This window comes from Scophthalmus maximus, chromosome 21, assembly GCF_022379125.1.
Source record: "Scophthalmus maximus strain ysfricsl-2021 chromosome 21, ASM2237912v1, whole genome shotgun sequence".
In the NCBI taxonomy this organism is placed as follows: domain Eukaryota; kingdom Metazoa; phylum Chordata; class Actinopteri; order Pleuronectiformes; family Scophthalmidae; genus Scophthalmus; species Scophthalmus maximus.
The window spans coordinates 1,176,265-1,197,500 of record NC_061535.1 but is presented as its reverse complement, the minus strand read 5'-3'; the positions used below and the strand labels follow the sequence as shown (position 1 = coordinate 1,197,500).

General features: G+C 43.5%; 1 protein-coding gene across 14 annotated transcripts in view; it reads right to left on the bottom strand.

Annotated features, from left to right (window-relative positions):
- si:ch211-285f17.1 (sickle tail protein homolog) overlaps positions 1 to 21,236 on the bottom strand; it is a 102,859-nt gene that overhangs the window by 44,662 nt on the left and 36,961 nt on the right. For 2 of the 14 annotated variants that reach the window (XM_047329769.1, XM_047329771.1), the window contains exon 1: positions 18,518 to 18,653. The exons of 10 other annotated variants lie outside the window; for them this stretch is intronic. The gene's annotated coding sequence lies outside the window, so the exon portion shown is untranslated. Of the gene's footprint in view, positions 1 to 1,118; positions 1,135 to 18,517; positions 18,654 to 21,236 lie in introns of those variants that run through there. 2 more of the 14 variants (XM_047329776.1, XM_047329767.1) reach the window with 2 other exon arrangements.

The following is a 21,236-nucleotide window of genomic DNA, read 5'->3' as shown; positions in this document are numbered from 1 at the left end:
TCAGTCGCTGTGTGACAGATTTCTGCTCCCACTGAACGCCATGGGTGTCTAGCTTTCCACCTGTTGCAAGGGGGGGTTCACAGCATTACAACAACATTAAAAGCACACTCCAACAGAAGGCCTGTGCGCCTCCCCTCCATATGAAACCAAACAAAAAAAGGGTTATAGATTATTCTGGTTTGATTTCAGAGCAGAAAGGCGATAAAGTAAACACAGCCTCCTTGGGCATATGAACATCTTTGCAGATTGTACTTTGTTATCTTGTCTAGAATCGATCAGGGCCTGGGCCCTACAGTTACAATCCAATCAATCTGATAGATATCATATAAGATTCCGTGCGACAAGAGAAGAAAAGAGAAGAGGAGAATAAGGGTGGCAGCAAAGAGCGTGGAAACAGAGAGAAAAGAAGCAATAAAGAACTGCCTGCTGCCTTGTTTTCTCGACAGGCAGGTACAGCTATAATTTGTACCTTTCAGAGGGTAACGGTGGAAAATGAAGGACCTCTCACGGAGTTCCGCACCTCAACATTTGAAGGAGGATATTTCAAGTGATTTTCCACTATTTTGTGGGTGGTTTAATAGGACTTCTCTTTTTACTTTTTTGAAAGCATTCTGTGAGCCAATGATGAAAAAGGAATTTACTGTTTTCCTCACAAAGACATGTTGGGACCGAGACAGGGGTGGCTTCCTAGGTTTAACCGGCGCAATCGCAAAGGACTGTTAAAAAACATTCGGAGTAGCTGCAGTGGTTGAACCTCTATTTGGTTTCCCGTGCCAAGAGATTTCCTTACTCTCTTTCAATCTCCAGTCTTCGTCCGTTTCACAATCACCTCTAAAGGTTTTTGAGGAAAACACAAAACTGTATTGGTCCGTGAGCAGTGAAAGCAGGCATAGTGTGTCATGATCAAGACAAACCCACGTCACCGGCACCATCAGCCCAGCCCCGACCCTGCTCAATTTCAGAGCCACAGCATGTCTCATGTCCTTCCAATCCTATTTTTAAAACCCCCAAACAAAGTTTCCCCACTGCCAACCATATTGCACCCAGCAGACAAAGAAGACTCCAACCGCCAAAGGATCTGAATTCATTAGCAGGTGGCATATCAGAAAGCTCATTACCTTCCCCGAGTGAACAATCTTTGTCTTCATCAGCAATGTCTTCCTCCATTGCACTTTTGGGTTCAACACACAACGGTGACGGAGAACGAGCGTGGCTGGGTGAACCCGCTAACTGCTTGCCTGGAGATTCCAGACGTAGCTCACGTGGAAACGGGGGCTGGAGTTAGGCCCTGCCCCGCTGCCCCAGGATAGACTGGTGGGGATTTAGAGAGTCAACTGCATTCCGGGACACAGAGCAACTAGCCCCTTACCCCCGAGGCTAAAGGTTCCTCTGCTTCCAGTGGTCAAAGACTGACAAAGAGGTCTGTAAAAGAAGATACTGATGAGAAATGCATTGTCTCATTGCCTCTAAAACTGGACCCTGACACTAACAGGTGTCAATAAACTGACACACACACACACACACACACACATATATTCACACGGATGTACACACAGTCTGTTCTTCATCGGGACTTTGTCTGCAAGCTGTCTCTTGTTAAACTGTCCGTCCCCGTTGAGAGGCCCACCACACACTTCCATGCATCCAAATGTGTCATAACCTACTTCTGAGCCACATCCACACTGCTCTCAGCGTATATGGCAGCCGGCTAATATGTGATCGAGTTATCTGATTAACACAACCGAATAAGACCAGCGCCAGTCCTGCAGGCGGTGTTGTTTCCAATTAGGAACCTCACAGGGTGCACCACACTGTCTCTGTTTGCTCGGTTTTCTGAAAGCAACACTGTCCTGTTTGCCTGACAGTCAGCAAACACGCTCGCCAGCTTCATACATTGTGCAAACATGTCAGTCTGTGCATGTCTATGGCCGATGTGTGTTCGAGGAGGAAGAGGGGGCAGGGCTGCGTCTGTGCATGAGTTGGTTTCTTTGCAGCTGCCGATGTAAGTGACCCAAATCTAAAGGTGCAGGAAGACGGCACAGACTGACGTGCACCCTAAACAGGAAAAAGTGAGGGGATCAATGGCCCAGTTTGTGGGCCATGTAATTGAAAGTGGTGCGGTTCGCGCATGAACAAACACAATGCAGCAGCTGACAGGATAATGTCTAACATATGGAGACAAGTCTGATTCCACCCACTTTCTGTCTGCCTCTACCCGCTCACATGTTTTTGCCACAATAGGCAGTCAGTTAGCCGGCCGGCAGAAGGGGTCAGGTCATTTAATCACAGTGTGGAATTGAGTTCACTTTATGCTACGTTGGTAGTCTTTTCACACTTAATCACACTTATTATAACATTATGTTTTTTCGCAAAACATTGCGAAGAAAAGTTCATTTCTTAGCGAACGAACCAGATGTAAAACTGTTTCATCTACAGTACTGATTTTCTTATGTTTTCCAGAAACACCCCCTCGGAGAACCGTCTTTAACGTGTTGCATTCAGTAATAGCTTTAAGAGCAGATGGCGAGTGCAACAGCTTTATGTAGGTTTTTTTTCCCTCTTCAGATAGGATTTTCCCCTGCATTATTGCTGAAGGCAGGCAAAATAGCGAGTCGAGAAACAGGAACATACTTAACATAAGCTCCATTTCCTGTGCCATAAACTTTATAAAACTCTAAAGGTACATAGAAAATACCAACAGTATGTCATACTGATGGACATACAACAAAGAAAAAGAGCCAACATCATCAATAAAAAAGTAATTTGTCTTTTGGCTCAACCTTCCTTAAATATTTCATACAGTTTAAACGGAAACAACATTCCACATAGCAAAACTAAAAACGGTGATATGTTGTCCAGGTTATTGGACATTTGTCTTGAATTTTTTTTATCCACAGTATAAAACCAACATTTGTATCAAAGACTGAAATATGGTCTGGAATTCGAAACTCTTATTAATGCTATGTCACAAAAACTCTTCAGCTATAACAGTGTTTGTGAGTGAAAAGTGGTCTGGTCTGACAGCGAGACAAACATCATCCCAACCAACCCAACCAACAGGTCAGTCCTCGCCAATGCAAACTCATAATTAAAGCAGCTCCTCCAAACCAGCAATTTCCTCCTGTGGTCCGAACAACCTGCCTCGCTGCACTTTTGCTGTCAGCGTTCCAGGCCCCGAAAAAATGACCTCCTTCTGTCAGAATGTCACAGGGGCTCGGCAAGTGAACAACGTCTCACTTCAATAGCTCAAGAATGTCGTTCTCTCTTTCACAGCTGCCAGTGTTGAGTAAATGATGGTCTGACCTCTCATTTGAAAGACAACATGAAACACTCTTGCCACATGAACACCCCAGGAGGAGCAGGCCCTCCTGCTGTCCGCAGTTACTTTCTGCTTGTCACTTATTTATGGAGGAATGTATCCCTGTGCGCACTCCCACTCTGCCCTACTATTACTGTCCCATAACTATGCCGTTTGATACAAAGCCCTGTTGTGTACAATAAAAGCAGGGCTCACAAAGCGATACCCAGAAGCCATGAATGCAGATCCGCACAATAGCACTGGTCCAATGTTGACTATCCAACAGTGTTCTTATTATGACAAAGTTATCGTAGTCCGGATATCAGGTGTTCCGTTCATGTGGAACTGAGCCTAGTGTAATATGATTTTAATAAATCAAGCTTCTAATATACTGCAATAATATCAATTTTAACATAGTATTCAGACTATTACATAGACTTTAAATCTTGTTTGAAAGAAAAAAAGGGCTGTCCGTGGAGTGAACGAATCATGACCTAGCCATACCAGCCGCTATAGGGATTACAAAGTGAACTGAAATATCTCACTAAATATAGATTTCCATAGAATTATATGAAGGCATTAATGTGTGCCAGAGGATGTGCACCTAGTGACTTTGGTGATCCCCCATACTTTCAACGACCACCACAACCAGGTCAAAATTTTCACTAATTTGCTGAAGTCTTTTTTTTTTTGCTCCAGACATTTTTCCTCGACAATGAATCGTAAAGACTTCTGTCATCACTTTGACCTTTCACCTAGCACCAGGTGGCAGTTCCACTTTTGAAAGCCTTTGCAACAAGTGGATGGATTGGAGAGGAGCTTTTCCGGTATCATTTTATTTTTTGATAAAACATATTCAAATAAGCTGGCTCATAGCAAGGTGAAATAATTGAGTCCCGCCCCCGAAACTACAAGGATGGCTTGATTGTTTTTCTCCTTTTTTTGCATCTTGTGCCCTAAAAGTTCTTTGTTTTCCTTTCAGTCATCATTCCCGTATCAGACCGAAACAATCTGATTACATGCTGCACACTGACGGCTGCCGAGCTACAGGGGAAGGCAAGCACGTCTGAGGAGGTGACCTGCCTAAAAAACTGAGCGCTGATCCGAGTGATAATCTCCTTCCGTCGATGTAAGTGATACCAGAGTTAGAAAATGGCCCTGCAATGTGGCCTGGCAACATTTTTCACACCGCGTTTTGCACACAAACACAGACATTCATGCGCGAACACTCACATGCAGGAAATATCCGACTTCCTATCTGGGTTTCATTCCTTTGCCTGTTCAAGACATAAAAGCTGTAATTTCCAAGTCATATCACCACTTTTGAATTTTGCACACAGTGGGAAAAGCATGCCTTGGGTGAATGTGATTCCTTACAAAGAGAAGGGGAGGAATATAACCCTCTCATAAATAGAGGAATTTTACTTCTAGTTTAGCCCAGGGCTCGCTGCCAAAGAAAATTGTCCACTTATGAGTCCACCAATCAGAGATGTCTCTGTGAATAAGGGGAACTCGTAACCCCCAGGTCCTTTCCTCCAATAGGCTGTGGATGAGTGCTGCTTTGTTTTGATTTTGGATGATTATATGATTTTCAGGTCAGGATGTCACAATGATGATGATGATCTTCATGATCTTTCTTTTAAAAAAAAACAAAAACTTTACGCCGTCTTAGAACAGAACTGGACTTAATAAATTCAATATGACTTTGAGTTTTAAGATAATTCAGAATGTCTTATTCTTTCAGACTGGACTTATTAATAATACACCAAAACCTCTTCTTTATGATCTAACCTCTTTCTTCCCCGGTCTGTGTGCATGTGACCTGTTGATTCAAGAGTGAAGTCCACACTGCCTGTAATGTGCTCTGAGAGCATTCACCCATATCTGTGGTGTCATTCAGGACACTGGCACTAGTGTCCATAGAGCAGACTGCGGTGAACAAATAACAGTGTTTCCCAAATTATGATGTCCACTTCATCAGGAATAAAAAACACACCTCGTACGGTAAAACCTTATTAGTGGCTTCATAAAGTCACTAGGATTTCAGATGTCACATTTCTCTGTTTATTAAGTTCATAGTTTTACTCCTCACGACATAACTAGATTTTCTCCTTCTACCTGAATTTCAGCATTTTTTCTTCTTTGTTTCTGTTTTTTTCCCAGGTAAGCTGGCTATAATGAGGCATGTACACACTGCCTACAGTGCATCTTTCAATTAAGATACCTGCGTAGGAATGAATATATATTTAATCAATGTGTGTGTGTGTGTGTGTGTCTGTGTACACAAGCCTGTCCAGACTTTCTGCTCTGATGAAGCCTTATAAACAGACAGCACTGCCAACCTAACAGGCAGTTGGCCAAAAGATATGAGTTACAGACACCTAGTCTAGTGTGTGTGTGCGCGCGCGTTGGATATAGTAGCATTGGTGCAGATAGTTGTGTGATATCATAACAGACAAGGGAACAGCAGAGAATTTGACAGTTTCCAGTGCAATATAAATGTTAAATAATCACACAGCAGAATCTCAGCTCATTCAAGTAATGTGGCTCGACTCAGTGAAGAATGGCAAATTGATTTTACTGCAGCCTTACCTCCAAGTCAAGTGGAAATGCTTATCTTGAGTGGTAAGACTTGTAGATCTTTAACTCGAGTGCCAAGTTAAAACCTTTCCCCACAGAATTCCCTGCAACTTCAATACATTTGAAGTCAGCCTTTTGAATGAGCAGAGTTTTGCGATTCTGTTCTCCTGCCCTCGTAATTACTTAAATCCTGGGACGACATTACTATCCATGTGTCTGCGAATCAATCGTTTTGTTCTCTGTGTCTTCACAGTCCTCCTGCTGTTGCAGGGCTAACAAAGCAAACAAGCGGAGGGCAGTTGAACGAGGGCCTCGGGCCTGTTGGCTCGGATACTTCCCCCAGACAGCCAGATGACAACTCAAACAAACAGCTCTGTTTATTGACCAGCTCCACTCATCAGCACACACACACACACAAAAACACACCAGCACAGCACCAATCCAAAACAACCAAATGCCTATTTTCTTCTCACTACATAATACGTTTCTGCCACGTTTGGGATACACTCCATTTTTTCGACAGCAGGGGGTGCTGTTGAACATGCTGTAGGCATGTTGTGCAACGATCAGGAGAAAATGATACTGCTTGGGTCTGGGAAAGTGTCTCAGTCTTTCACAAGGAAATAGGAACATTTCCATTGTCATTTATTAACTGAACCAATTAGTGTTTGTTAGTGTGTCTGTGTGTGTAGTTGTGTGTGTTTGTGTGTGTGTGTGTGTGTGTATGTATGTACTCACACAAATGCACATGTTTGCCAGTAAACCACAGCAATGTGCACACTTCATTAACTCGTGGCCAGAGTGGGTGTAAGTCAACCTGGCCCCCGGCTCAAATGTCTGCAGGTCTCCCGTGACAACCCTCTCAGGGCCAACGGTGAGGGAGGTTGGGGGCATGGAGAGATGCTGAGAACAGCTGCAGCTGGGAGCAAGACATGCACCCGCAGGAGCAAGAGAGGAGGACTCTGCTACCTTTTCTCCCCTTCTGCCTGAGAGAACTATTTCTTTGGGAGCTGACTCACGCTGGTTTGACCACCGCGGCCTCCCGAGCACCAGACTCTCCCGAGGAGATCCGGTCTGAACTCTCTCCCCTGGATAAAAGATAGGAGGGGAGTCACTGGGCTGGAAAATATTGAAGTCGGGTTAATTTAACCAAATCCCCAGTGACTCATTTGTTTAACGGCTGGGTATGATCTGATGTATATTACTAGTGCAATTTTAATAGTTTGAATACCCAAAATATGCTTGCATGGAAGCTATTGTATAAAATTAGTCTATGTTCACTGACAAAACAGGGGGTTGGGTAAATATAAAAAGTAGATTAAAGAAATAAATTAAATGTAATGAATAATATCTTAGTAATATGGTATAAAATTCAACAGGTTTATGTATGTAAACTTTGCCAGGTATGGCTGAGTTTTCCCTAATAAACTTGCTGTTTGGTAGAACTGAGCTCGTAGCTCGGAACTACATGAAGTAGTAAAGTTCTCAGGTCTCTCTCATATTCTGTGCTTGTTTATGAGACATCTTCTGTCTGTTTCTCAACAAATAAAAGTACATAGCAGATATGCACTTATGTGATATCAACATACAGGCCTATATATAAAGACAGACAGGCACATGCGGATATGTTTTACTTTGCAAAAACAGGCTTTAACACTGCAGGAGGCATCTGCTCTTCTTATCTGGTGATACTGTGGTGGAGTTAGACACATTTTGAAGACAGCTGTGATGATGCAAAGACGTTCTGGAGAGCTAAGAAAATTACGGCAACTTCAGTCGCCTTTACTGCAGCGAGTTAAATATGCATTAAGCCCGCACATGCCTTCCATTTAAATATGCGCACCCCCTCACAAATTTATTGAAAAGTGATTGCTCTGCAATGGACTCTCTTCGTAGTGATAAGCAGCTTAGGATGCACACTCTCCTGGGCAGTCAATCATGAGTTCCTCACGTTTCCCCGTGCGCTGCCTATCTCTTCTTCGCCCCTCTTTCTTTGCAGCGAGCTAGCACGGCGTAACCTAAAGCTTATTACTTACTTCCCAACAACTCAGGAATGCAATGTCAAAAATCGGATACGTTACAAAGTCAAAAAAATGCCAAATCAGCACTTGCCACACGGCAATCAGCTGTGTGAAATCAGAAAAACTGCCGCTCAAACAGATCCAAAACACTTTATATTCTAGACAAAGACACGTGTCTGCATCTGTGCGTGTCCACATCAGGGCTGATGAAGCTGAGTTCCTGCATTTCGAGAGGTGAGCGCTGCTGGAGCTGATAAGTGAGGCAGGTGGTGGAGGGATGTGAAATAGGCTCCGTGGACGGTGAGCCACTCTGAGAATCCTGGGAAGACTAGTGACCCGGTCCCAGTCTGTATCTGTTAAACCCGCTGTGTGCTATCCACGTGTTTATGGTCGGCGAGTCCCTGATCATGTGTACAAATGTTTGTCAGTCAATGGGTGGACTGTCTCCAAGCTTATGGCTCTGTGGGTCGGACATAGCTGGGCCTGGAAGGTTTGTGAATATGAACCAGCTTGGCAAGACCTATTCAGAGAGAGGGTGTGTACATAAACTATAATTCTATAGGCTAAGTGCACTTGTTTCCCCCGAAGCTTTTCGAAGAAAAAAAAACCTGGCATTTAAAAACCTATAATTAAAAAAGGGGGTATGCAAATATTTTTAAGTGCTGCAAGAGGAAGTTTGTTGGAGGAATCCCAAGAATGCAGGTGACCAACTTTGAGGGGAAGTAAGAGGGGGAAAAAACCCCACACAAGCTTTATTATAACGGAAATGTTGCAGCTTTCCCATGGGAGGGGGGGAGAAACATGAGTGCCTGCAGTTTAATAGTTTCACCCACCGCAGCGAGGCCATAATGCACAGGCACGCAGGGGTGATTTGACTACATTAAATATTGCCTCCTTGAGTTATTGTTCTCTAATCAGCTTTTCAGAAACAGTTGTGAAGGAATTTAGGAGTTAGTTATAAGTAAAATTTGACTGTTATCATTGGGGGAAAAAACCCATACAACTGTATAACTGTAACTGTATAAACCAACTTTCTCCCAGAGAAAGTTAACAATCAGCCAGTGGAGCAGCAAATAGAGACAGATATTTCACTTAGAAGTTGAAAACCAGAAGGAAATAAAGAAAATTGAATGCTCTGGTGGTAGTCCAAATGAATAAAAAGTCACATTTTGTCCATTTATATCTATATGTCCAACTAAAGTTTCTCTACCTGCTGACTCATGTTTGCTTTTTTTCTGATTAAAGGCTTTACAGAAAAGTCTATCATGGTTTTCTGTTAAAAACTCCTCCCCGACTTGAACATTGACGGCGAAGTCTGGGGTCACCAGTACATTTACAACAGTGTATTAACCATGGAAAACACTGTTGTGGAAATCGGTTGGAAAAAAAAGGCCACTGTTACAGTCCATTCAGACAGCAATCAAGGGGAATTTAAATGACCTCCCTGGATTGAAGCGGATGCTTAATATTGCATGGTGCATACCCAACATAATAAAGTAGAAACTGTTCTATTTGTGTGGTAAGGCACAAAGCAGTACCTTCATGTGCTATTAGATTAGTTAAATGCTAATTCCCTTTGGGCTATATTTACACGGGCTGTCTCGTCGTTGGGAGAGTCAGCTCTGCTTACACTTTGGTCTGTTGCAGAGGCCGGGGCACGTCTGAAATATATTTGTCGGCAGTCTAAAAATAACCTCAGGACAAGACACAAAGGCTCCACGATTTGAGAAGAGGAAAAGACATTTTCAAGGATCCTATATTTCCGCCTCAGGAGCCGGCCGGCCCTGAGTCCTCTGATTGGTTATTAATGACATCATCCCCAGAGCCAGCCCCGCCTTCCCAGCCCGGCGATGTCATCAGTGCTGAAGCATCTCAGTGATGTAATTCAGGGAGGGCCATGACGAGCGCTCAAGAGGCACCCCTTCTTTATTCCCCTGTGTTCCTCTCATCTCTCCTCACATTTCTGTTTTCCCCATTCCTCTCTCCATCTCCATCTTTTCATTTCACCATTTCCGCTCATCAGCCAGATAAAAATCCCTCCGCACCTGTTTGTTCGCACTCAAAAGCAGGGCACAGAGATTTGCAGTCAAGCTTAAATGGCTCCTAAAAAAAAAGGCTGACAGAAGGAGAGCATTTCCTTTTCAATAATCCTGTCTGTGTCCTGCAGCTCTAATTATAATATGCATCACAGATCATGTCCATTTATTTATTTTTTTTTTATTTTTTTTTCACAAGGTGTGAACAAAGACAGGAAAATCCTGGTGGGCATAATGTCCCGTCAGTAAGTCTCGTTAAAACTGCTCTGCATAAAGAGCACAAAACTATAGTATATATACTTTATATGCAGAGTGTGATGGGATAACTTTCACCACAGATGAAATCCAAGTCATCAAAAGTGGCACATGAGTGCACGCAAATGTGTAGTTAAACATCTGTGTGTTATGCCAGTTTGTTCCCATTTGGACTTATTCCGACCATTTCATCGTTTTTTGGCAAGGCCTTCACATCTGTTTTTTAATCACAGTTTGTGTGTGTGTGTGTGTGTGTGTGCGTGTGCGCGTGTACATACGTGTCCTGGGCAAACATCCAGAGCTCAAGCGGATTAGTGAAGGGACTCTACCCTGATCAAAGCAGCACAGAATCCAGCTTACTGGGACATACAGTGTAACACATAACCCCCTTGGAAATGATACTGTACGTGCCGCAAACTCCTAGACCACCGACTGCAATGCAGTATAGGCTCATAAAAGAGAAACGTTTAGGACTTCTTTTTTTTTGTATGTCTTGCCTATTGTCTAGAGTAGACAATTTCTGGTGAGAGGAAACAGTCTCTCTCTCTCAGCAAAAAATAAGGGAAAAGACAATCAAGACAAGTGCTGTTATACAACTATGGCCCTATGTGGCTGTTTAGGTTGTGTTCCTTTCCATTAGTATCTCATTAATTGAATATGTTCTATGAATATTAGCAGTAAAATGAGACTCATTTAAGCCTTAAAGTTGCTCTGATCAATAATCCATCTGAACAATGAAGGAAGTGACAATGAATAATGTGAAAAAAGTCCCTTGTTGTGACAGATCCAGAGAGATTCTCCAGTTCCCCTCATATCTATAGAAAAAAATTTGACTGCTCTCATCGACCCTGTTTAACCTCTGATAGACCAACTATCAACCACTCGTCCAGCACCAAATGGCAGACAGGCAAAGTTAGCATTTAGCGGGTTAACACATGAATTAAGCAGCCAATGAGCCTGATATGTCCCTGAGGAGTAGGTGGAGACCTAAAGAGCAAAAAGACAGAAGACAGAATATTGGATTTTAATGTGTAAGGGGGCAAGAATTTCTAATGCTGCTCTGTTTCTCCTGGATGTGTAAGCAAACAACAATGTGCTAAAACTTTAACCATATCAACTTTATAAAGTAATCCCAATGTCGTGTTCACAGCTTGGCGTACTGCTTTCAAACGGCCAGAGGTAATAATATTTTGATTTTAGGCATACATATTATATGGCTTGTATGACATGCACCATAAATCTTTTCTGCACATCTGCAGAAAAACCAAGCCTTGAAGTTTTGTCACAGTTATTGGTCGACTCTAAGTGGGGCCTGCGGATACCAAGTAAAGACATTCACTACGGATGCGCTCCCGGTAACTTCAAATTGAGATAGTGACTGTAATTAAGTCATTCTCCGGCTCCACGGAGAGTCCTCCATCAAACTGTCTGAGCTTGACTGGGACACTAAACGGGATGTGTCGGAGTCTAATAATAAAAAGGCCTCCTCACCCATGGCTGGGACCTGTCAGACTGAGTAGCTACCGAGCAGACTTTGGCTAAATTAACGGGAAGCTTTAACCGGAGGGTAATATGAACTGATATCTTAAGATGTGAACAACGCATGTATGGCACATTCCTCCCTTTGAAAGGCTTGTTGTATGAGTGGCAGCCCACTGGTTAGACAAATAACGGGTCACATTTCAACCCAGCTGCACGTGCGCACGTACACTGAGAGCTGATATGGTACCCCATTCCCTCCCTCCGCATAATTATGTGGATCGTGAGATGGTTATTTTGCAGTGCCTCTGTGGCTGACCACTGTCATCCACCACCTAATGGCTTTAGCATGTGCCAAGCAGCCCATTCGCTCCAGTGATCTTGGAGAGTTGAAATAAAGTGGGGCATTGTTGTGTTGCTTGTGAAAGGAAAACCTGATGGGAAGGAAACCTCGAAACAAAGTGCTAAGAAAAGGTGATAAAGGGCACAAGGGACGGAACTGTGTGTGTTGGTATGTGGGTGAATGTGTGTTAAGGGGCTGTTTCCCCTCTTCCTGCTATTATAAAGGCTAATGGAAATGTTCAGAACTTGGAATGTTCTGTGGCCTTGAATTTTTGTTAGAAACGAGTGGGAATGGAAAATCCAAGCCAACCAATTACAAGTCATATTTTCCCCTATTTTATGGGGAATGTAATGACAGACTGGTAAACCATATGACTGCTCCATAATATAGATATTATCTGTAAAGATAAGCTTTAAACTGAAGAGATTCTCATCATGTCTCGTGGAGGATCTTTTCAGCCTGAAACTCAAAAGAGCGATCTGTCACTACTGGGCAAGCTAAAATGGAAAATACCAAAGACCTATTAAGATTTTCAGCCCTAAAGACTGCTAAAATATCACTAAACTATTTTCACACAGGACACATACAGCACTTAGTTTTTATTAACACTGGCAATGCCATGGAAACTCCTTCAGTATACTGAGGTGGAGCAGACTCACTCCAACATTGAAAATGTCAGGTTTTACAAGATGGCTTTCATTACTCTGATGGGAGCACAGGGTAGAACAGCTCACTGGAACAAGAATGACATCTGGGCCTTAAAGACTAGAGGCAAAAAAGGCAAAAAAACAACCCACCAACAACTCCAAATATTTAGTACTGCAACTGAAAAGAAAGAGTCATAGTAGTATGTTCATGTGTTCATTTTTGTTGTAATAAGGGGAGAAACGTCATGATCGACAGCTGCGACTGACACGCCATTGGTCGAGAAAATTTGGCTGGACCTTGATACCACAGCTCCATTACTACTGAGCAGACTCTGGCTCCAAATCAAGTTAAAAGCACAAGATGGTGGCATCCGCATCCGGGATATTTTAGCTAATTTTTTTGTACAGCAGGACCAAGTGGAGACATGTCGTCCATCTTTATATCAAGTCCCACCAAATACACTATTGCCTCCAGTAACTCCTGAATAATGTTTCTAACTACGTACATTGCCCAGTTGTGTAATGTCTTTTCTGTTTAAGATTTACAATTTGAGTTGAATCGAACGACCTTTGTGGCTGAGAGCTGACATGCAGGCTTGGTAAGTCTGAAATGTGTTTGGTGGTTTTGGTCTTTTCATGGGAATTGTTAAGAAGAAATGTTGAATATGTCCAGTAGTATCCTTTTAGAAAGACTAGGAGTCCACAATGGCGTTGTGAAGCTGTAATGTTCATTGTGAAGAAAGTCAAACTATTTTAAAGATTTTTTTTGTAAAATTGAAAAATATTGAAAAAATGGAAAGTTGGTTTCACAAGTTCACAAAACATCAAATGACAGCACCAAATTGCATCGTTATGCGTCAAACTGTTTTCTTCGAACCTCAATATACAGGTGCCATCACCAAAGTTATTTGGACTCATCGTTTCGTCCTGATGATTCATAACAATCCATCCAATTAATGAAAACTAAACATTTCAATCAAAGACAGGGAATACCCGGCGAGCACGATTGTCTGTATAAAGTTTCACTGTAATGCGTTAAAACTGGCAGACTAAAAGTCGTTGGAAACTTTCAACCACAAAACTTCACTGCCACCAAATGCTCAGTTTATCACGTGACAAAACCTGGTCTCAAGTGCAATATGGATTTGAAGAAGTGACACACTTATAATCCCCCTACTGCTTATATAAAGTCCTCAGAGTAGATTCGGTGCCATTTATCCGTTCATATACAGAGCGCAAATATAGCAACTCTCTCTCTCTCTCTCTCTCTGTGTATCTGCCACTACAGTTAGCCTGAAATGGTTTTTATTTTGATATACTCATTAAATTGCACTGCTAGGCCTCTTTCCAGTGTTTACATGGTCCTGTCTATTTATCAGTCAGAGCAGGAAGGAGTTCTCCAAACAGACTATGCAGAGAGAGAAGACAGGTTTCCTCAAAACTTCCAAGCCCAGAGCTCAGGTAACTGCTGTTCCTAGAATAGCCCGGCTTAACAAAAACATCCCCTGTGTCACAGGATTTGCACATGAGTGTTTTCAGGAATGGGAGTTGTGGCTAAATGAGTGGGTTGCATTTGTCAGGCAGAGGGGTGATAACGAAATCGCGCCCTGATAATAAGTCATTAGCAAGCGGTCAATTCGGTCGATAGGAGACATGAAAAAAGCCAAACTCTGTCGAAAAGGGCAAGACGCAGCAGGTTGTTAAACAGGGCTCAGGACAATTAAAGTCTCATCCATATTTATCGGGATTAGGCAGCTTTAATATTCGAATTAGACTTTTCTTAATCAACAATATTTTGTGGGGACAGAAACCTCGAGTGCTTTGTAGGAAAAAAAGAAAGAGTAAGAACTACGTAAGAAAATACAGATTTCCAGGCCAGGTTGATAATTACAGCCGAATTATCAGTGCACACTGTTGCATTTAATCTTCCGTGACATCAGTCGAATCTAAGTTTTGGACTAGATTAATTTGCTCAGAGGGCAGACGTGGTTGCCGGACAGAAAAGCACACGACAACTAGTTTTGTGTGTGTGCGATCAGCCCCTGGTTGGTTCTTGTGTGTTTTAGGAGGCCCCATGTCAAATCAAACGCCTAGAGTGGACGGACGGGAGAGGCGGAGGGATGTTTACCCTGGGGGGGAAAAAAGACCTATAGAGGGGGTTAATAGTGACTGAAGAGTGTCAGTGTCTGCTTGAGCCTCTCCCCTCTCTGTCTGAGTCTGTGGGTGGAGAACATTTGTCTTACCCCCCTCCCTTCTCATCATTGCCAAAGAGGCGACGGTCAAACAAATGACTTCACTGGAAAAAGGCGGAGCCACTGAAGTATGTGGAGCCTGCAAACGTCAAGAGGGAGCAAACAATGAGATACTGATTTGTAGACTTTTGTGTCATCTAAATAGGAGGTGGGGTTACAAGAATGGGAGCACTTACATCCGGATTATAAAAGAGCATTATTTTACAGTTGTCCTTTTACTCTGATTCCACCCATGTCTTCGGTTTACCTCTGGTGACTTTTCCTGACACCCTCTCTGCAGAGGGACCTACATAAAAATCTAATTTTATGTCTTGGCAATCTTAACATCAGCTCCACCGACAACACGGCAGGAAGCACGATTTTTGTCCTCTGTGGATAATCCTTGCCACATCAAAGCCTACAGCGAACGTCTGCAGCCAAACTCTGAGGTCTAACATGAGCCCCTACCGTCGCCCCCCAACAGCGCAGCAATAAAAAGACAACATCGTCGGGGAAAGTGTCACTTTTTGACGAGCTCTGCAGAACAAACTGATATTTATGTACCTTGTGACTCTTATTTGTGGCTCAATAATAGGATCTTTTCTGCTGTAGATTTTCCCCCAAAAAATCAATTTCAAGATCAATTATGGATATGAAATACATATACACTGGGCTGGCACAAATGAATCATAATTAGCTTTATTAAATCTTTTTCTGGTCGTCTGTCACATTTGTCCGTCCAAGCCATTAATCATAATAGAAAGTAATTTGACTTGCATCTAAAAAGAATGCAAAGTCAACGTGTGTAATGGAAATGGTTTATCTACTGTCCCTTTAAAAGTGTGGTGAGATAAGCTGCTATATACAGAACTTTCTAACCTCCATTGCAGAAATAAGAGGTTTTCAAAGGACGCCTTCATCGTTTCCTCAGAAAATTATGTGGTTCAAAATGAGGTCAATTTACAACGGGTAGAAGTCAATTAACGTGGTAGAGATTTTGTCCGATTATAACTTGCTATCATTCCCACCTCTATTAGACTGAAGTTGTTTTGGCCATGAGGACAGCTTCTGGACTAAGCTGCTGACATGATGGAAAGTCTTCCTGGAGGAAGAGATCAGCTATTTCTGAGAATATATAATGTATAATGTAATATGCCTCAGACAAAATGTTAAAGCTTATTGAACAAAAGATGTGCCGGCAGTGGGCACTTTACTGAAGTAGCTGGGGATAAGCTCATAAAATCATTCTAAAGGGCCAGTTCACCCAAATTGAGTTTTAAAGATTATTCATGACTTTGGAAATAGTAGTTTTAACAAACAATTGTGAGCACTACGTCCACATACTGGCCAGGGAATCACATAACGTTGCCTTCTACACTGGAATGACATTTTTTGTTCTTCAAAATGTGTTGCTGTTGCCGTGGGTGATCCACACAACAGTACCCTCTTTCTGTAGCCATGTTTTCTTCACCAACACTGTGGGGAGTTTCATGTGGTGGGAATATTTGATCATCTTCATGACCCAACCACCAATTGGACCCCGAAATGAAAGCCCTCTAATGATGTTTGATCAAACCCCGAAGCTCAATGAGACGTGGCGCGGGTTGGCCCGGGGCCCAATGAGGGATGACAGTGCAGACAGCTCGCTGGAGAAACACCTGGCCAGGCCCCTCCCAACCCCTTCAACTGGCCTCACAGCCGCTTGGCCACATGCCACAGGCCCAGGTGCGTTTCCACTAAGCTCAATGTCTCGTGGCAGCCATCAAACTCCACAGCCCCAGATTGGCATCAGCTAATATGGCCCAGGTCACAGATCCCCTGCACAGATCCAGATATGATCTGTTATGTCTGGATACTCATGCAACAGTGTTTTCCAGCCAGGTAATCAAGTGGTCTAGATGTAACCTTAGCGTCTCATAATGGTATCAGACAAATGAAGGCATATGGTCAGGAGCTACCGTGTGCCTTCGCTTGTAAAAACACTGCCAAAATTGCTGCGCCTCATGTGCTAGCACTTAGACAAATAGCTTGGCTGAATTAAACTGGCAGTCACAGCGCTGCCTTACAGTTAATAACAGTTTCCTCTGGTCTGGTGAGAAACTGACAACTTGCTACATCAGCACGGCCCAGAGAAAACTGACGCCGTCAGAGGGCCGGAACGAGCGATGAAGGATGGGGTCCGGGGGGCTCTGGAAAGGGTACAAGGGTGCAAGCTCATTTGTCTCTCTGACGAGGTGCTCCTTTATGACTAGTTTACCTTCCCTCAGTGGGGGAAATCAAGTTGATATACTCGTTGCTGAAAGACACAACAAATCACTTCCATGCTAAAAAAATAGGGTTTCAGAGTATTGCTCCAGAGTCAAACACAAAAAAATGGCTTTTGTGTGCTGCCTGAGGATGTATCGAGTTAAAAACACTTTAACAAGGAAGTCTAGTTTTTCTGAGGATGTTGCTTTTTGCTGATAATTTATTGGATTCATCTGAATCGTTAACAATTTTATGGTAATAAAAAAAAGACAAATTTGACATTCCTCACTTACATGTGAATGCCCGTGAAATTGACTTAACTTTTTTTTTCCGTTTGCCTGTGCTCGGGCGCAGGAGCTTTCTCTAGATGCAAATCTACTCAGCAGTGGGGGGGGGGGAGTTCAAGCAATCTCAGCAGCGTTGGGGAGCTCCAGACAGGAAAAGTGAACTTGTAGAGACGGTGAAATAACTAAAATGCTGTTTTATTTGCAGTTAAGTGACAAACTGGTGAAATAGCAGGCACTGACAGAAATAATGCTCAAATAAAAAAGAATCAACTTTTACTAGTTTACTTCTCAGCCTGGTTAAAGGGTACATATGATTTGTAGGTATGGCCGTGTCTTTGAAGTTGCATAGTGACACTAATGTTCAGTTTGAGAGGAGTGCAGCATCTCCTCGGCAGGAAAACTTAGCAATTCATTTGATCCAGAGAGCAAACAGCACCATAAACGGCCAAATCTACACTAAATCTGATTCACTACCAGCCGCTTTCATCCACAAATGCCACTGAGTGAGAGGCAGCAAAAGAGATCAAGAAGAGTTCTGCGTGCGGACGGAATCTGAGACAATTAATGTAATGAAGTGTAAGTTTGTCTGAAGACTGTGTCGGGGGAAAGTGGCCGTGCTCTTTTCGAGTTCAACCTCTCATGGTCCGACCCCTCGCCGCTCTTCTCCCCCATCGGATAATTAGACACAGCCACACACACATTAGATGGTCCCCTTTTTTCCTTCACGCACTGAATGGCTGGCTGCAGTTCAAGGCACAACAACAGGAGAAAAAAAACGGCTTTGCAAAACAAGCAGCTTTTCAGAGCCAGGGGAAACCATCAGGAAACAGCGCACACATTAAGAGCACTACAGTGAAACCATTAAAAAAGAAGAAAAAAAACCTCTGGATGTGAAATAATATTGCAGGCGGTAATGACAAAAAAGCCACTTCTCGAGTCATGTGTTAGGACACGTCAATTTCAATACACAGAAGGGGAGATGGATGTTGTTTGCTCTCACATGACTGAGCATCTGTGCGTGTGTGTGTGTGTGTGTGTGTGTGTGTGTGTGTGTGAGTGTGTGCATGTGTGTGCGTGCGATGCAGCTACTCACCTTTCTTTTCTGTCTCTCTGCGTTACTCCTGATAGAAAAAAGCCAAAGTCTCGGACACGACCAGAATGACACAAACTCACCTACAAACCGTCGCAGTCCCAAAAGTTTTTGCTCTCTCCCGGCAGATCTGCACACATCCACTGCCCCCCCCCCCCAAACACACACCCCTCTCCCTCTCTCTCTCCGTCTCTCTCACTTCAGCACTTCCTGGCCTGCTGCTGTCTATGCTCCAATCAGGCCATCCAAGAAACTACCCCTGCCCCTCCATCCCCCACCTCCTTCTCAGCCAGCAGCTATTGTTTAGCGAAGGCATATCACATGTAGACGTCTCTCTCTCTCACTGTGTGTGTGTGTGTGTGTGTGTGTGTGTGTGTGTGTGTGTTCCCTCTCGACTGACGTTTTATTAACCTCTTGCCTTAACTGAGTCTGGCTCTCCTCAGTCAGGAGAAGAGTGAGAGGGAAACCACAAGCCGAAGGGGTGACGGTGGCGGGAGGATGGGAGCGAGGCTGGTAGGGTGAAGAAAAACAAATGGACAGGGCTTCCTGCTTGAATGTCTTTCTGGGACAGATACACTTTTTTCAGGCATGAGGAAAAAGGGGGGGAGTGGTGTTGAGTAAGGGTTGGGGGTGTGTCTGGAACTTTCTCTCCAAATCCAACGGCTTGTTGTTAGAAACCGCAATGAGGCTCAGCCCATCGTAGCCCCCAGAGAGCCCCAGAGCTCTCTCTCCACTACAAGGCGCCTTTCCAGCTGCCAAAGGTTTTCATCATGATACCTCAACCCCTTCTCCCGAAGCCCCAACCTCTAATTCAGTGTTTCACTAAGCCGGCCAACCACAGCCGGGCCAGCTCTTTCCGGCCTTTTGGGTGGAGGTGTTAGATGAGGAGGGGGGGCAAGGTGAAAGGTGACATGTGGGAGGAGAACGGTCTGACAGGAGCACACACAAGCTTTTGTTGGTGTTGTTAACACTTCCATCATCGCGTGACGGTAACACCTTGTGGGCTATGGAGGAATTTAGAACTAGTTGGAGACGCCGGTAATATTTAAAGCATGTGTCATGGGTTTAAGGTAAAGCTTTGAGAAGCAAAAAAAGAATTGAGGTTGGCCTATAGGCTCAGGGGATAATTCCAGTTGATTCCAAATTATTACAGTGCCTTTATTAGAGATCAAAAATGATGGTCCTAACTATGGAAATAAGACCCAATTTGTAATTTGAGTCCAGACTGTCCAACCAGTCCAACCGGTTTCCTCTTTCCCTCCATCCACTGCACCTAACCCCTGTCCTCTCTCCTCTATAGCCTCTCCTTTCTTCTGTGCTGAATGCGAGTCTTTCAGTCAGCCAGTCGAGCCACATGGCTAGATTGGGGTGCCTCAATGCCAGGATGAATTCAGGAAACATTCAGCGTGTTGTTTAGTCTGGGCACCATGTGTTGGAGTGGGGAGGTTGCTCTCCTCTGCAGACCCCCTCCTCCCCCACTTCTTCTTGTGCACACAGAACCCACGCTGACAGGCACGATCTGGACATTCATGACTGCGGTTCATTGTTTAGCGGCTCAGGCGCACAAAAATGGCGAAACTTCAAAGCTGCAGTTGGCACAAAAGCGCGTCTGCGTGAAGAGAGAGAGAACGCGCTCTGTGCTCGACTTCCTTTCCTATGATGCTCTAATCACATTATAACGAATGAGAAAGAAATGATGAGTCAGAGTAGAGTCACATGGGGCCGATAACAGAGGGCAGGTGTTCACAGAGCAATATTTGTACGGGTGTGTGCATAAACTGTATGTAGCTGCATGTGCATGTGTGCACACAAATGTGTTTTGGACCCATGCTGCCATATGAAAGGAGAAAAGCCTTGACGTTGTTTTCTTCCTTGCAGGAGCACTTTAAACAGGGCCCACTTTGACTAATCCCTTAGTGCTAAAGCCTTTCATCGCTGAAGAGACACCCAAACAATTGGAGGAGAGGCAAAGTAAATCTATACCTTCATGATTTAACAGGGAGAGAGCAGGTGAGGATTACACCTGAAGCTCTTCAGTTTGGTGACTGCAGCCTAGGGAATGAGCCACCTGTTTGCCTTGGAAGCGCCTAACTAAAGATAGCTTGTATAAAATGACTCGAGTGAAGAGAGTGAAAAGACAGGAAGTTTGCTGCCAATAACACACACTGCAGAAGATTCAGGAAAAGCATAGATGAGTCACGACCATACAAAAGAGGGAGTGATTGAGTTGTGACAACCTCTGTTATCCGACATGACCTCCGCCACTTTAATCCAGCTGTTGCATTGTTGCCGGATTTGCCGAACAAGGCTGCCTCGCTGAAATGCTGCTGAAAACTATGTGCCAAAAAAAAAAGAATCTGACCTTAACAGTCAATATGCAGCTTCTGTGGTACCACTGTAAAAGATGTCAAAACGATCTCTTCACAGCTTAACACAGTTTTACTTAACCCCCTGTCAATCATCACACTATAATATTAGTATATATTATATATTTCGCTAATATTCCCAGATGAGGCATCTGCTGTAGAAACTGCTGTAGTAACTGAAAATGTAAATTGATAACTGTAATATCACAGCTGTCATCTTATCAAATTCTATATGACAAAAACCAACCCTTACAGTTTGTATGTATTAATCATTAATTGATCTTGGAAATAGTTGACAAAAAAGTGTTTTCTCGCTAGATTTCTTCTGTCTGTGTCAGTTATAACAGAGTGTAAAG